Source organism: Chrysochloris asiatica, unplaced genomic scaffold (genome assembly GCF_000296735.1).
Source record: "Chrysochloris asiatica unplaced genomic scaffold, ChrAsi1.0 scaffold00036, whole genome shotgun sequence".
Classification (NCBI taxonomy): Eukaryota; Metazoa; Chordata; class Mammalia; order Afrosoricida; family Chrysochloridae; genus Chrysochloris; species Chrysochloris asiatica.
The window spans coordinates 18,500,542-18,510,745 of NW_006408554.1; the positions used below are offsets into that span (position 1 = coordinate 18,500,542).

At 36.3% G+C, this 10,204-nt stretch overlaps 2 pseudogenes; both read right to left on the bottom strand.

Annotated features, from left to right (window-relative positions):
• LOC102840295 overlaps positions 1 to 5,780 on the bottom strand; it is a 105,214-nt pseudogene extending 99,434 nt beyond the window's left edge.
• A 2,527-nt stretch (positions 5,781 to 8,307) lies between these two features.
• Positions 8,308 to 10,204, bottom strand: part of LOC102819717 — a 35,245-nt pseudogene continuing 33,348 nt past the window's right edge.

Below are 10,204 nucleotides of genomic sequence, written 5' to 3' on the forward strand. Positions count from 1 at the left end.
CAGCCCGATTCGTAACCACTACGCTACCAGAGCTAGAGCTTAATTCTATCTTGCGCCTAGGTTTAAGTGTTTATATGTCAAAATTTCTTGAGTACATGATGGATCTCTGACAGCTGATCTGCTGGAATTAGAAACAGAGTATATTTAAAAGTGACGTTTTGGCCACTTCCCTTGCAGGAACATTCCTATACACACCCCTAATGGTCGTTAAGTTGTGATGTCATACTTCGAGAGCATCAGAGACTATAAAGATTTCCTATATGTACTAGTCCCTCCCTGCTTTCTCTGGGCCCAGCATGCATATTGTGTTGCTTGCCTGCTACCATTAGTCATCATTGTGGAAGGAGATTCCTTTGTTTTCTGTGCTCTATAAAAGGTCGCTATGTGGAGCTAGAACTTTGGAAACTCATCATGGTGTGTGTTATTTCTGTCATCCAGGTGATCTATGTTTGTCTTTGTCTTGTGTTTACTCTTGGTTAAGGTTAAATAAAGAGCTTGTATTACTATTTATATACTTGAAAATGGGTTTTCTTTTCTTCCCTGTATCAGAGAATGAGAATAAGACAAGTGTATTCCTGAAAGAATTTGTCTGCACGGAGAAATGTTTAAACAGGTTTTGTTTGGCATAAACTCATACACATATGAACTTGAACCCTACTAAAATACATTTGTCTTACCCTAGTATAAGTACACAAACCATTTATAGCATATACTGTTGTTGTGTGCCGTGGAGTCTGTTCCAACTCATAGCAACCCTGTACAGGGTTTCCGAGGCTGTAAATCTTTACGGGAGCAGAAAGCCTCATCTTTTGCCTGCGGAGCGGCTGGTAGTTTTGAACTGCTGACCTTTAGGTTCGCAGCCTGATTCGTAACCATTACGCTACCAGAGCTCCTTATACTAGCAAGAATCAAATGTCTGTATAAAGACTCATTTTCTGTTTTCAATATAAATTATTAAACCCTCTCTTGGGTTTTCATTTCCTCTCTAAAAGCTTACTATTAGGATTTCCAACATAATTTCCCCCCACCATTCAGTGTGTACTACCCCTACTGGTTTTCGTGAGCCCAACAGATATCACATTTGCAATTTGCAATCTAACATCAGAAGGAGTCCTGGTGTGGAGTTGTGGGAAAAAGCACGGGACAGAAAGTTAAGTTAGAACCACAAGCTTGGCCTTCAGACTCACATCACTCCTTGGAAACCCTAAACAGGGTCGCTATGAGTTGGAACTGACTCGGAAGCACTTAACAACAACAACTTCAGAAGGAGTGCTACTGGCAACAGATCATCTGAAATAAGCTAATAATATTTATAAAAGCTAATAATATTTCTTAGCATATTTTGCCTCACACCCACACTGCTCTAAACTAAAAACATTCTTTTTAGTAAGTCTGACAAGATTGTAGCCACCCCCCAAGCTCATTTTCATCTATAGAGAACTCACAAATGAGATGTGGACAGGTGTGTATGATTACCGATGCCAAATATTTTAGTCTCACAAAATTGTTCATAGAGAACAAAAAAATATTTTAAAAACCAAAGAAAGGAAGAGATAGAACTAACTTTTTCATTGGAATGAATGATATAATGTATTGTCTCACCTTTTGCTGCCTTTGATCTGCAGTCATAGTCTTAATAAGAAATAGTGAGCAAAACAGACTGAGACCAACTAAGGTAACTTCCAGGTGGCTGGAAATAAGTATTTCTTCCAGCATTTGTTACTCTTCAGAAGTGTCCATCAGCTGAAATGTGGGTCCCAAAGAACCACTTAAGCAGTGCAGAGGAGAAGAGTGGGTAGCTATTATTAATTTTTAAACCTGACTGACAGCTTTCAGAAACCTTCAGTTAAGAAGGCTTAACTTTGCATTTTGAATAATGCAGAGATTTTCATTAGTTAGAATAGAATTCAAGATGATAAATGATATATCGTCTGCCAAAATACTGTGACATTCCATTATATTTGCAGTTACCTTTCAGAATAAGCATTCTAGGGCATACTTATATGACTTGGAAAGCTACCAGTATTGTCCTAGTATTTTATGTTTACATACTGGAAAAACAATCCAAGCGACATGGCTTTTTGACTATAGGTAAGCAATGTCATATCTAAAGGGCCATTCATTGCTGCACCAAAAAACCAAGTGTTGGATTAATTTTGCTGATCAGGAGCACTATGAATGGAACTGGTTTAGCAGCACTAAGCAACAATGATGAGCTCATTACAATTGGTTTCAGACATTTATTCTTGCTCAGCTATGCCTTCTGAAGACTGGGGCAATTTAATTACAACTGCACTTTGGATTTCTACTTCTTTCAGTAAGGAAGAGTAAATTTATTCTTGCTCAAAAACTATCAGACTAAAAGGTTTCTGAGTGATTTTCACTGTCATCTTTCTTCAAGCAGATTATCATATTCTTGGGCATATTTACTTTGCTTTAAGCACCGAATGCTCTTTCCAACTGTAAATATTATTTGATTTCATGCCTACACAACCACTACACTCAGATGTCTCTCATAACTTAATGTATGGTCCTAATCTTAAGAATTACATTGAAATAGAATGGGTTGTTAACAGCTACTTCAGTGCCAACATGGTGGCCATTAAAATAGCTGATGAAGGCATTTCTGCAGAGAAATTTAAGTTAATTAAAGACACCAAAGTTAATAGAAATACAATATCTGCCAGGAGCAATAGAATCCATGTACATTGGCAGTATTACTTTGAAAGGATGCTGATGGAAGATCTGAAGATGTTAACTTAAATTTGATGAATACTTCAGTTTTGCATTCCATTTTGCATTTACCAGTTTTATTTAAAGTCATAAGTCTCATGGAAAAGACCCCTTTTTATTCCATTAGTTAATAGATTGGCTTGATTAATCAGTTTTTCTTGCACAGTAAGATAGGAATGCATACTGGCATCTACTGAGAGCCTCCAACCAGTTAAATGAGGATGAAAAAGGAAAAGAGAAAAGGACAAAAGGCACTTTTTGTACTTCTCAGAAGCACTTGATAAGAGATTCAACTGGGATTTATTAGTATATCAATTTTTTTGCTTGTTCCGAATTCCAGTTAAAATTGCTCATTCTCAACCAATTGTGTTTTGTGGTTCTGCTGTCTTAGGTGCAGAGTAGAAAGCATGCAGCTGATGTTCTGTATACTGACTTTACTAGATTGTGGAACCTACTACATGAACCCCCATAATTTTACCCATTTTAAAAGTTAACCTCATAGTGGGCATTACAATTATAATTTCACTTTTGCTATATCAGGCTCTTTCTGAATTATCTAGCTTTAAAAAAAAAAAACAAACCACTAAATAAGTACCAGATATGTGTATGTTTGAATGTTGGGTCTAAAATTTCTTCCATTTAATCAAATAAATTGAGATGAGAGCCGATTGTAATCTGAATTCCAGGTTTTTGGTGAGAAGTACTCACTAGACCCCTCTGGATAGGTGTTTTTGAAAGCAGTCATAGTGACAAGCTAGACATTTATCTCATTTTGCTGCAGTCAACTCAAACAGTAGCTGCAATAATATAACTACATTTCCAATTGAATGTGTGGATGCATTTATTGATCTAAACTGATTAATTTTTCTAAAATATGAAAATTTCTTTGGCTCTTTATGAAGTCACAACAGAGTAGTTTTGAGCCAAATTTTTTTACATTAGTAGCTGCTCAAAATACAGCAGCCATTAAATCATGCTGCTAAATCTCTATACATACAATTTCAGGTCCTTATGCCTTTAACTTCTGCATTCTGCTAGAACACAATTGAGCTTCTCAACATCCCATTAATCCTTGCTCTGCATCTATTTTGTCTTTTTTCATTTTTTCTTTCACATTTCTCCTTGAGGGTTGTTATTCTTAGTGTTCTCATAGCATTTTCTATAGTTTGCATGCACAAAGATCTTGCTGCAATGTATGGTATTAATATTGCCATTGTCCAGACTTTAAAATTCTACAAGCAGCATACTTACAAAGAGTGATGGATAAAACAACCCCCATGCTCCTATCCAATGTAATGTTTATGTCTCTGATGACAAGTCATAAGACAGGACATGACACCAGTCCAAGGCTCCTGTGTTTCTGTGCATCCTCCCACATAACTTGGGTTGAAGCAGTGCCCACTTATTTGTGGGAACTTTAGTTAGTCAACTTTTAATTGGAACTTTGCCATACTGAGCTCAGTCATTTAAAAAGATATGAAAGTTTTCATAGCCTTGTAACAATTAGGTTTGGAAGCTAAGCCGTATCCAAAAATAAATCCACAGGTAGATATAACAGTACTTACAGGTGTCCTCCTCTTCCATGAAAATACTGATCACGTAACAGGCATACACAAAACCAACCAACTGTAAAAAGGAAAAAAAAAAAAAAAAAAGACTTTAAGATCTGTGCCAAATGTCCATGATTAAGGGTTCTATTTAATCCAGGAGTGGGGAATACAAGGCTTGCCAAACCATTTGCAGTTCTAGCCATCACATTATAGTAGGCTAATTTTTATGTTGATGATTTTGTATGACCCATGAATGATGTTATAAATGGCTCTTGGAAAAAAAAAAAAAAAAGGTTCTCCACCCTTGATTCAAATCCAATAGATAAAGTTAACGGATACTCAATAGTTATTTCTGTGAATTTGAAACTGAAAACAATCTTGTTTTTAAGTAAGACTATCATGTTAAAGAAGCTTTTCGATTTTCTTACCTTCAATATCTTTCTAAAAGTTATATAGGAATGGAAAAAAAAAAAACAAAATAAATTAGTACACAGTAATGGGGAACGAAAAGATCACTGGTCATCCTGTATGATCAGCACTGGACTGTTAACCACAAGGTCAGCTATCTGAACCCACCAGCCCCTAGAGGGAGAAAGATGAGGCTATCTACTTTCATAAAGAATTATTGCCTCAGAAACCCTATACATTGGTTGCTATAACCTGGAATTCATTCTGTGGCAGTGGATGGGTAATAAGAAAAAAACAAATTTCTAGATACTTTACTTAGATTTTGATTGGGTTTGCAACTCCGGTAGTGTAGTGGTTACCAATAGGGCTGTGAACCTTAAGGTCAGCAGTTCCGCAGGAGAAAGATGAGGCTTTCTGCTCCCGTAAAGATTTACAGCCTCAGAAACCCTGTATAGGGTTACTATGAGTTGGAATCTACTCCACAGCACATAACAACAGCATAGTTCTTATCATTTTACATCACCAAAGATTATTCAGAATGTATCTTTTTAAGTTTAACTATTTCTACAATGAATTGTACAAAAATTCACTCTTACTACAACTAAAGATGTACTTATAAACTAAATGCAAAGCATATACTTATAAATTAAATACCAATCACTGCTAAACTTTTAGAAGTGTTCTTGAAATGTAATTTCTATTTCTAAACATTTTTGTTAGTTGAGTTATAAGAAAATATATTAACTTCCAGGTCATTACATTGTCATAAAATAGAAGAGATCATTTATACTTTTGGTAGCAGAGGTCAAAAGAATAAAGCCAGATGCCAGAGCAGAGGTTTTCTAGATTTTTATGTGTGTGTGTAATGTGGTTTTTTTGGCACTTATTATACTGAAAATATTATTTCAATTCTATGGAAGCAGAGATACTTCAATTCCTGGATAGAAAATTGTCAATGGATTTAGTGTAGTCTAAAATTACTCTGATACGTACTTTGGTAGGCATGAAAAAGATACTCCAACAGCTGTGATAGTCTGGTTTCTTGCTTTTCCTCCCACTGTTACAGCCTGTTTCCTCCTCACACCCCATGATAAAAGATCATTTGTAAAAGAAATGTTTCTGCTCGTTTCAGAGTCAGAGGCTGAAGTCTCAGTATGAGATGAATATATTTAGTTTTTCAGACAACTCCTGAAGATTGGAGCCTTGAGTTTATTGTCCATTTCATGATTGTCTAGACAAAGTCCAGGAAATCCCTGAAGGATTGAGAGGTCAGGGAGTGAGAGCATTTTATATAGAGAATTAGCACAGTGCTGGAGTGTCTTCCCTTCAGTCATCTAAAACGACAGGAGGAGGTACTTTAGAACCACTGGGGAAGCTCAACGTAATTTCTTATAATTTGGTAAACACAGGGATTTCACATCTGATTCACACTTAGAAAAGTCACAGGACAAGGAGCTGAATAGAGAAGCGAGATGACTACACAAGAAGCTGCACACTCCTAGCACAACACAAAACCAACAAAACCAGCAAAACCCATACAGAAACTGACAGGACCAATCATATCAAACATAACTCTGAAAACAAAAGGAGGCAACCATAATGCGAGCTATGAACTTCAGTTAAGAATTCTGTACTGATGTCAGTTCCTCAATTTTTATAAATCTGGCACAGGAATGCAAAGATGTTAATAAGAGAAAAAATTGTATAGTGGAAAAGTGGTCAGTGGGAATGTTATATACGTTCTTTGCTGAACAATTTTTCTGTAAACCTAAAGCTACCAAAAACAAAACAAAACAAACAACCCAAAATTATTAAAAACAAAAGAAAGGGGGGGGAAAAAAAAAACCAAATACTAGAAGTGAAAAATACAATAACTGCAATGGAAAACTCACTTGAGGAGGTCGGTAGGTTTCAGCTGGCAGAAAAAGTAATCAGTGAACTTGAAAACAAGACAATTGAAATTAGCAAGCATGAGGAACAAAGCGAAAAAAGAATGAAGAAAGAAACAGAGTTGAAGGGATTTGTGGGACACATTAGGGGTCACAGAGTTATCCAAGGAGAAGAGAGAAAGCAGTAAAAACAATTACTAGAAGAAATATGGCAGAGAATCTCCAAGAAATTCAATGAACTTCAAGAGAATAAGCCACGAGAGAACCACACTGTGACACATTATCATCAAACTCTCAAAAACCAAAGATAAGAGAGAATCCTGAAAGCAGTATAGGATCCTCAGTAGGATTAAACACTGGACTGGTTTGTCCTCACCAATGATTAAAGTCAAAGGCAGTGAAATGATATTTAAAGTAAAAGAGGGATCAACCAACAACTCTTATCTGGCAAAGCTTTCCTTCAAATGAGGGTGAAATTAAGATAAACAATTTCTACTTTTTGTTTTGGCATTTTTGTAGGGTGATGGGATTGTGGGGCTGCGTGCACAACCATCTTGCTCTGGATTCCGTAAGTGTAATTATTTATAACTATAAAAATAACATAATTTAAATATGCTGTAATGTATTGAGGTTTTCTCCTATTATTGAAAGTTGGTTCAAATTTTTAATAGTATAAATAATCTTGTTATGACCAAATTTCGCCATACATAATGGGCCATCTTATTCTCAGATTCAGAATTACTAAACCAGAAGTAGTAGGAACATTCTTATCACTTTTTAATAAACTGTTAAATGGTTTGTCAAAAGATTTACATCACCTTTAATCACAGCAGTGAATGACAATGTTTGTTTTCCCCCATCCTTGTTGTTACTGTTGTTAAGTGCCACTGAGTTCAGATTCCTAGCAAAACTAGATAGGGTTTCCAAGTAGCAGCTGGTGAGTTTCAGCTGCTGACCTTGCAGTTCAAATTGACCTTGTGGTCCAGTGCTTATCCTACAGCATCACCCCAGGATTCCTTGCCACACCCTTAGTAGCATATATATAAAATATATATGTATATATATATTTTTTATATCAGAAAGGCATTTTTATTTGAAAACAACTTAAAATTTTAGACAAATGATTTTAGCATATAAATTTGATTTTGTTTTTACACAGAATATAAAGCTGTCCCTCATTAATCTTCTAGGTGAAGGTTTTACAAGCTTGAAGAAAGAGATTTTCTGCACACAAGTGTGGTATGAGAAACCAGTGGTGTAGAGCTCCTACACATATATTAGGACAGGTGATGTTTCATATTAAAAAAGGGGGTACAAAATATTCTAGTTAATCAGTTTCAAGAAGCAAGCATGACACAAAATCTGTGCCTATTAGACCAAGTGGGTCGCTGTAGTGAGGACACTGCATATTACACTGGAATAACAGGTTTGTGAAGCTCTCAAGCAATGCCATCAAGAAGCAGCTATTTATGGAAAGGCTGGAATGAGGGATTTTTCACTAAAGCAAATTACCTTCTTGTCAACTGCTAAAACAAACAAAACTGAGCATCATAATGAGTGTTAGTATACTGAAGGCATGTTAGACCAGGTTCTGTGCAGCATGCGAAAAGTTACTCACAACTTCTTCACTGATGTATGCGAATCATTAAAAGTCATGGAAAGTGGTTTTTTTTTGTTGTTGTTTTTGTTTTTTGTCTTTTCTGTTTTTGCCTCCTTCTCACCAAATTTCAGGCATGTCTTATTTTAGAAGGAATATAGTTTTTATCTTTTATTTCATTCTGTGAAGACATGTGAAGACAACGTTCATTCTGTGCCAGAGGATGACCAGCGACCTTGTTTATAAACTGCCCCAGGCCTTGCTTCCTTTCCTCAATAAAACTATCATCAAATATTCCATCATCTCCTCTAACAGGAAGTGGATGCAAAAATGCTTTCCAGGGAGTGGGGGAACTACAACCTTGCTCTCTCTTTCTAACTCACTATTCAGTCATTGGATCTTCTTCTAACAGCAGATTCCTTCAGCTTGAATATAGGAAGATTTGTCTTGACACTGATTGCGTAGGTAGTGAAGCGGCCCCTACTGACCCCCACGGTCTGGGGCTTGCTGACTTCCATCTCGAGGAAGTTGCTGGGCGGACGGTCCATAGGCGTCATTCAGGTTCTGCGGCTTGGTGATCAGCAGTCGGGTTTGGCCACCATTTCTGTCATTTCCCTGTTGCAGATGCCACGGGCTCCAGCATAGAATATTTTAATGAAAAAGCGATGTGCCAATTTAATAGACAACATGCCATCTCTTCATTTATCTATTTTGCAATAGTTTTATTTTGTCTGAAATCTTTTCATATTTTATTAGCCTTTTATGTTTTTTTAAATTTGTGGATTATATGTAAAAGCCCTTTGCCCATTTAATTTGACTTTGTCTTTAATTTGTATGATATCTTGTTGTTGCTGTTAAGCATTGTCAATTGGGTTCTGACTCACAAAGACCTGGTATAGGGTTTCTGAGGCTGTAATTCGTTGTGAGCAGAATGCCTCAACTTTCTCTTGCAGAGCACCTGGTGGACTTGAACCACCCACTTTGTGGTTAGCAGTTCAGAGCTTATTCTACAGAGCCCCAACATTCCTTGTATGAGGTCTTATAGGGTAAATGTAGTAGGCCTTTACTGTATTTGTTCAATTTTTTTCTCTATGTCAGCAAGTGATAGTGGTAACTTAACGGTGGGTCATTTTCCTAGGAAACCATATGTTGGAAAGCATTTGTCATAAACAACTTTACTAGTGTCTCAGCAGGCTCTCCTGTAAGTGTGTGAGCCTGTAAATCAAGAACTTGTATTAATTTTCTTTTGCTACTTTAACAAATTACTACAAACTTAGTGGTTTATAGGAACACAAATTTATCCTACACTTAGAGGTCAAAGCTTAAATTAAATGGGTTTTGCTAGCGAAAGCGAAGGTGTCAGCTGGACTGCATTTCTTCGGAAAGCTCCCGGGAATAATCCATTTCCTTGCCTCTTTCAGCTTTCAGAGGACCTCACACTCACAGACTTATAGCTAACTTCCTCCTTCTTCAAGGTCAGCAAAGCAAGCTGATTCCTTCTCATGCTGCTAACTTTTTCTGTTCTTCCTCTTAGGCCTCCATCTTTCATGTTAAATATAATCATTACACTGGACCCACCTGGATAAACCAGGATAACCTCCACAGGTTAATGCTCCTGATAATCAACCTTAATTTGCTCTGCATCTTTCATTCATTCTACTTTGCCATGTGATGCAACATTTTTCACAGGTTCCAGGCATTAGGACCACTGTTACGCCAACCGTATCTGTGAACTCATATTTTAGTTTAGTTTTGTTTTTTGTTTGTTTTTTGTATAATTTAGTCCATAGTGAAAATGTAGAAGTAATACTGAGAAAATTACTTAAAGTTTAATGTATGAAGTACAGTCATAAAGCCCTGAGTGCAAAAAAAAAAAAAAAAAACAAAAACAAAAAAACACCAAAAAAACAAAAAAGACTTGTAGGGAAGCTTTGTGAACTCATATTTTAGTTTAGTTTTGTTTTTTGTTTGTTTTTTGTATAATTTAGTCCATAGTGAAAATGTAGAAGTAATACTGAGAAAATTAC